The sequence below is a fragment of the Microtus ochrogaster genome, chromosome 22, assembly GCF_000317375.1.
Source record: "Microtus ochrogaster isolate Prairie Vole_2 chromosome 22, MicOch1.0, whole genome shotgun sequence".
NCBI classification, from domain to species: domain Eukaryota; kingdom Metazoa; phylum Chordata; class Mammalia; order Rodentia; family Cricetidae; genus Microtus; species Microtus ochrogaster.
In genome coordinates, this window is record NC_022023.1 from 14,575,854 (window position 1) to 14,581,788 (window position 5,935).

Sequence of the window (5,935 nt, forward strand, 5' to 3'; positions counted from 1 at the left end):
AAAAAAAAAAAAAAAAAAGATGTCTCAGCGAGTTAGGTGCTTGTCGCCAAGCTGGATGGTCTGACATTGATTCCTGGGACCTACACAATGGAAGGAAAGAACCTGGATAACTCCTGGAAGTTATCCTCTGACTATATGAAATAAATGTAAACAATAAAAACAACACAGCCACAAACCGTTTAAACCACACAAAATGATGGCGGGGGATAGCTCAGCTGTAGAGTATATGAAGCTCTGGGCTCTATTCCCAACGCTGCATTAAAAGCTGGAAAGTGAGTCAGGCAGCGATGGTGCACACCTTTATCCCCATCACTCAGGAGGTAGAGGCAGGCAGATCTCTAGTTCGAGGCCAGCCTGGTCTACAGAGTGAGTTCCAGGACAATCAAGGCTGTCTGTGTGTGTCTTGAAAAAACAAAAACAAAAAACAAAAAACAAAAAAAAAAAAAACAGAATCCAAAGCAAAACCAAGAACAGGAAAGTAAAAGCCTTGCCGGTCTCTCTAGGAATTTCATAGCAAAAACTTGGAAGATGTTCTAAGGTTTCCAAAGCCAAAGTTCCCCTTTCCTCCTTTCCCTTTCCCCTCCTTTTCCTTTCCCCTCCTTTTCTCTTCAATCTCCTACCCCACTTTGTTGTTTTTGAGACAGGGAGTCTATGTAGCCCTAACTATCCTGAACTTCCTATGTAGACCAAGCAGGTCTCAAACCCACAGAGGTCCACCAGCCTCTGCCTCCTGAGTGCTGGGTTTAAAGGCGTGCGCCACCACCGCCCACTCAGCTAAAGTCATAAGCAGTTGTGAGATGGGTGCTTGGAGATGGAGGCTGCTTGTTCATTTCCTGGACACCCAGACCCAAAATAATCACACAGAAACTATATTAGTTACAACATTGCTTGGCCAATAGCTTAGGCTTTTTATTAAGTAACTCTTATGTCTTAAATTAATCCATTTCTATTAATCTGTGAATCACCTCGAGGTGGTAAGGTTCTGGCTGACGGCTTGTGTCTTTCTCTTTTGGCAGCTACATGGTGTCTCCCTGACTCCACCTTCTTTTCTTCTCTATCTCTGCTTGGAATTCCCGCCTTGCTCTATTCTGTGTTGCTATAGGCTCAAAGCATCTTCTTTATTAACCAATGGTAATAAAACATATTCACAGCATACAGAGGGGAAACCCACATCAGGCACCTGGAATTGAATTCAGGTTCTCGGGAAGAGCAGTATATGCTCCTAACTGTTGAGCCATCTCTCCAGCCCCTAATTCTTTCCTGTTTTACCAGCTAATCAGAAAGATGTCGCATCTGAAAACCTTCAGACAGACAGCCTTATGGGAAGATGCTTCACAAAGTTAGAACCTTCTATTCCAATAGCCTCATCAGCTCAGAGGGGCCAGTGGGAAGGCTCAGTGGGTAAAGATGCTTGCCACCAAGTCCAATGACCTGAGTTCAATCCCCAGGACCCACATGGTGGAAGGAGAGCTCTAACTCCTTAAAGATGTTCTCTGATAGTCACATAAACACCGTGGCATATACACGTGTACACACACACACACACAATGTAATAAAAAGGACAAAAAGATTCCTCTGTTGTCAAACAAAAGGAAAAGGGTTTCTCCCCACACGTTCCCCAGCTTTGAAAGTCCAGCTTTAGACCTATGTCGTTTCTTTGCAGTGGGGTAAACCCGTGTCAGTGACGCTAATTAATTTACAAGCATTTTTGTCTGTCTTAGGAAATGCCTGGGAGTTACTGGGGCTGGGGCAGAGGATTCCAAAACCCAGAAGACAGACCCTGATCTCTTAGACACAACAAACATGGTGACACACCTGCACGTAGTTACGACACCATAACAGTGTCACCAGCCTTGTTCATAGCAGTCATCTGGGTGGGAGCAAGGCTGATGGCAGGAAAGACTGTACGAGAGAATCTGGAAGACCGGTGCCTCGTGAGGGCTCAATAGATGTCAAGGTGAACATCTACACTTCTCTGGAGATACAGCCATTATGGTCCCCCAAAGAACCATGGCTCTCTCTCTTGTCAACAATGCTCAAGGTTCTGTTCGTGCAGATTCCACAACAGCCAGAAAAGGTGGCACACGCTCATGTCCCCAGCACCTGGAGACAGAGGTAAGATAATCACAAGATTAAACTACATAGCAAGAGCCTGTTTCAAAAAATAAAAAGCATCCAGGCAGTGGTGATGCACACCTTTAATCCCAGCACGTGGGAGGTGGAAGCAGGTGGATCTCTGTGAGTCTGAGGGCAGCCTGGTCTACAGAGCTAGTTCCAGGACAGGCTCCAAAGCTACAGAGAGAAACCCTGTCTTGAAGTCCAGGCTGCCCACAAATTATTATTATTATTTTTATTTATTTATTTATTTATTTATTTATTTATTTTGGTTTTTCGAGACAGGGTTTCTCTGTAGCTTTGGAGCCTGTCCTGGAACTAGCTCTGTAGACCAGGCTGGTCTCGAACTCACAGAGATCCGCCTGCCTCTGCCTCCCGAGTGCTGGGATTAAAGGCCTGCGTCACCTTCGCCCCGCTCCTGGCCTTGAATTCTTGATCCTCTTTCCTTAGCCCTCCTCTGCCACTCCCAATTCGGAGATTACAAATTTGTGTCTCCAGACCAGGAGAACCTCCCCACCTTCTCTCTCCCCAACATTCACTTGCGCCACTGAGAATCAACTGTGAACCACAACAGTTCCACAGGGCTCAGATGTTCACCTACTCCTGCTCCCGGGGACCTAAGGCTTCACCAGGACAGCGGAGAATCCCTCAAGGCACACCACAGCAGAGCCCCGTTGCCTATATCCTCATCTCCCCTGTCTCCTTGTTTTGGAGGGAGCAGATTGGGACCTGGGATCACCAAAGTCCAGAGGGCTCTAACCCACAGAAGCTGGCTTTTTACTCTCTGAAGAGAGGATCCCAGGGTAGAGTCTGTGTGGCTTCACTACGCACAGACCCTTAAGGAACTATAGGCTGCAGCTGTTTACTCTGACTTGCCTGCCGGGGAAGCCTGACCCTCCTTCAGGCTCAGTTAGATATGGCTTCTTAAATTAGGTCCCTCAAGCAGTGCGGCTTGAGGGCAGGTTTTTTTTTATTTATTTATTTTTTATCACATCTCGTGTGTGTGTGGGGGGGGGGGGTCATTAGTGAGGAATGTTGCCTGCCCAGTGAGCCTGACCTTGACTTCCTAGTAGTTTTCCGTAAGATGAGAGAGAAGTAGGCCTTTTACTCATTTACACTGTGATCGTAAATTGACGCACAATTGGGAAATACTCTCAAGGGAAAAGCCCAGTTCTCAGGAAAGTTAAGGACCTGGAGTGTGCTCACACTGCCTGCAGTACACGCTTAGCAAGAATGAGGCTGGGGGTTAAATCCCCAGTGTCAAAAACCACCACCACAATTTCAGACAAAAAACTCAAGCAAGCCAACTAAAGACAGTTGAATGGATCAAAACCTGTAGGCTTAGATAGAACCAGGTAGTTTTGTTCCCACTCCCAGGAATTGGCATCCACGTCTGGATCCCCTGGGACCTTTAACAACGTGAGGGAGGCAGACCACTCCTGGGAGCACAGGAGTGGATTTAACCCTAAGGAGCTGGCCACCCACTGCTTTTGAAATGGCTCAGGTCCCATTCCTTAGCAAGAAGGAATTCTGCTGTCAGCGATGAGCTCAGTCTTTGGACTTGAATTTGTCTTTGGCTAGGCACTGGATGACCCATTTGGACTCCATGTTCTGGCTTCTGAACAGGACAGCTTTGCTCCTGGACATGGGGTGGGAGGCAGGAGCATCATTTGGCTAGTTTTGGTTGAAGATAACAAAAACTTTTCTCAAATTGGCTTAATTGGTGTATTATTTATTTTTCTCATTGCTAAGACAAAGCATCTCAGGAGAGTTGCTTGGAGAAGAATTTGGCCTCCAGGCAGTGGTGATGCAAGTTATGCCCGGATCAGAGTCCCCCAAAACCAACCATAAGACCAAGTCCGGTATGTAAAAGATTCTTATACAAGTTTGCAAACTCTGTCCAATGTATTGGAGTGATTGGAGATCCCCGAGCTCAGTTAGAGCTGGGTTTTTATAGTACCAAAGATGGGGATGAGGGATTTCTAAGGTTCAGGCTGACATTTGCACAGGGTGTCCTGGTGAAAAGCGATGGGTGTGTGCTGGCAGATGATTCTATTCTACGACGGTGGGAACGTTAGGAATTTCCTTTGGACGGTCTTTTCCTGGGTGGTGCCTGGGTGGTCTCAGTTCAGGGTCTATCTTGGAACCAGGTATTGCCTTAGGGTAGACTACTGAGACTCAGGCCTCTATTGAGCTGGGACCTACGTTGCACACATTTAATCTAACACTCAGGAGGTAGAGGCAGGTGGATCTCCGTGAGTTCGAGACCAGCATGATCTACAAAGGAAGTTGCAGGACAATCAGAACTGCACAAAGAAACCCTGTCTTGAAAAACAAAAAACAAAAGAAGAGTACCATGCCAGGTTTTTTTTTTCTTTTTCTTTTCGTCTTTTTTTTTTGGTTTTTCGAGACAGGTTTCTCTGTGGCTTTGGAGCCTGTCCTGGAACTAGCTCTGTAGACCAGGCTGGTCTCGAACTTCTATACAGGATTTCTCTACGCAGCCCTAGCTGTCCTAGAACTTGCTTTGTAAACCAGGCTGGCAGGCTGGCCTTGAACTCACAGAGATCTGCTTGCCTCTGCTCCCCCCTCCCCACAGTTTGCTCTCTCTCTCTCTCTCTCATCTCACTACGTAGCTCTGGCTGTCCTGGAACTAACTTGATATGTAGACCAGGCTGGTCTTTAACTTTTGTACCTCTGCCTCCAGAGATTAAAGCTGTCCCTCCGCTCACTCAGTGGTGGCACACACCTTTAATCCCAGCACTTGGTAGGCAAAGGCAGGCGGATCTCTTGTGAGTTTGAGGCCAGCCTGGTCTACAGAGTGAGTTCCAGGACAGGCTCCAAAGCTACACAGAGAAACCCTGTCTCTGAAAAAAAAAACAAACAACAACAAAAAAGATGTGCCCCACCCCAACAATCTTGAATTTTTGATCCTCCTGTCTCAACTTCTCACGTGCTGGGATTCCAGCTAGACACCGCCATACCCAGATTCCATAGGCGCTTCTTTAAAGACCACCGTCAGGTGCTGAGCACGCCACCTGTCGGTAGCCAGGGCTCTAAGCCTCTCAGGCTCGCGGTCCCTTATTGACTTCCACTGCTCACTTACTTAGAGGCTTCCGCTGTGTTGGATGAACTAAACACAGGCATAAAATTCACCGGTCCAGAAGCCAAGATCCTATTGCTTGATGCGTCCCGCTTCCGTTTGGCTTCGGCAAACTCTGCCCTCCCCCCCCCCCCCCCCCTTTTTTTTTTTTTTGAAAACCGGGTTTCTCCGTGTCACTTTGCCTTTCCTGAATCTCAATCTGCAGAACCCCCCCCCCCCCCCCGGGCTGGCTTCCCGTTTCTTTCATCTTCTCTTTTTACATAGAATCTGGGTTCCTTTTCATTTGGCATCCCCAGCAGTATTCTATGACAGTCGTTTATTCCCCTCCATTATGAACAGTAACATAAGCTCTGGCAAAAAGAAGTGGAAAATTCAGCCAAGGGGGAAGATGAATGAGAAAAACAGCTCAGAGCCCCGTTACCTGAACTCCAGTACGGCTAACTTTTCAGTGTCTGTCCGAGGAGACCATTCCAATGAGTCTTCAATACCGTTCTGTGCTTTCTTTTTCTAAACAAAACAAAACAAAAAAAAAACCCAAGCCCACAAAAAAAAAAAACAAGAAAAAACAAAAACAACAAAAAACCCCTCTTTAAATCTGAGCTGCAATCACCAGCATCTTGTGTGTTTTCCCACAAAACAGTTCTATTACAGAAACACTGTGTGTGTGCACACGCTAAGTCCACCAATGGTAAATCCACCTGTAGTTTCAGAACCAGTGTG

The 5,935-nt window shown here is 46.7% G+C and overlaps 1 long non-coding RNA gene across 1 annotated transcript in view; it reads right to left on the bottom strand.

The window, feature by feature from the left end:
• LOC113457320 overlaps window positions 1–5,706 on the bottom strand; it is a 31,005-nt gene extending 25,299 nt beyond the window's left edge. Inside the window, exons 1-2 of the long non-coding RNA XR_003377917.1 lie at window positions 5,637–5,706; window positions 1,816–2,103 (exon numbers count right to left, since the gene is read on the bottom strand). This is a non-coding gene — a long non-coding RNA (uncharacterized LOC113457320). The remainder of the gene's footprint in view (window positions 1–1,815; window positions 2,104–5,636) is intronic.
• Between the last annotated feature and the right edge of the window lie 229 nt (window positions 5,707–5,935).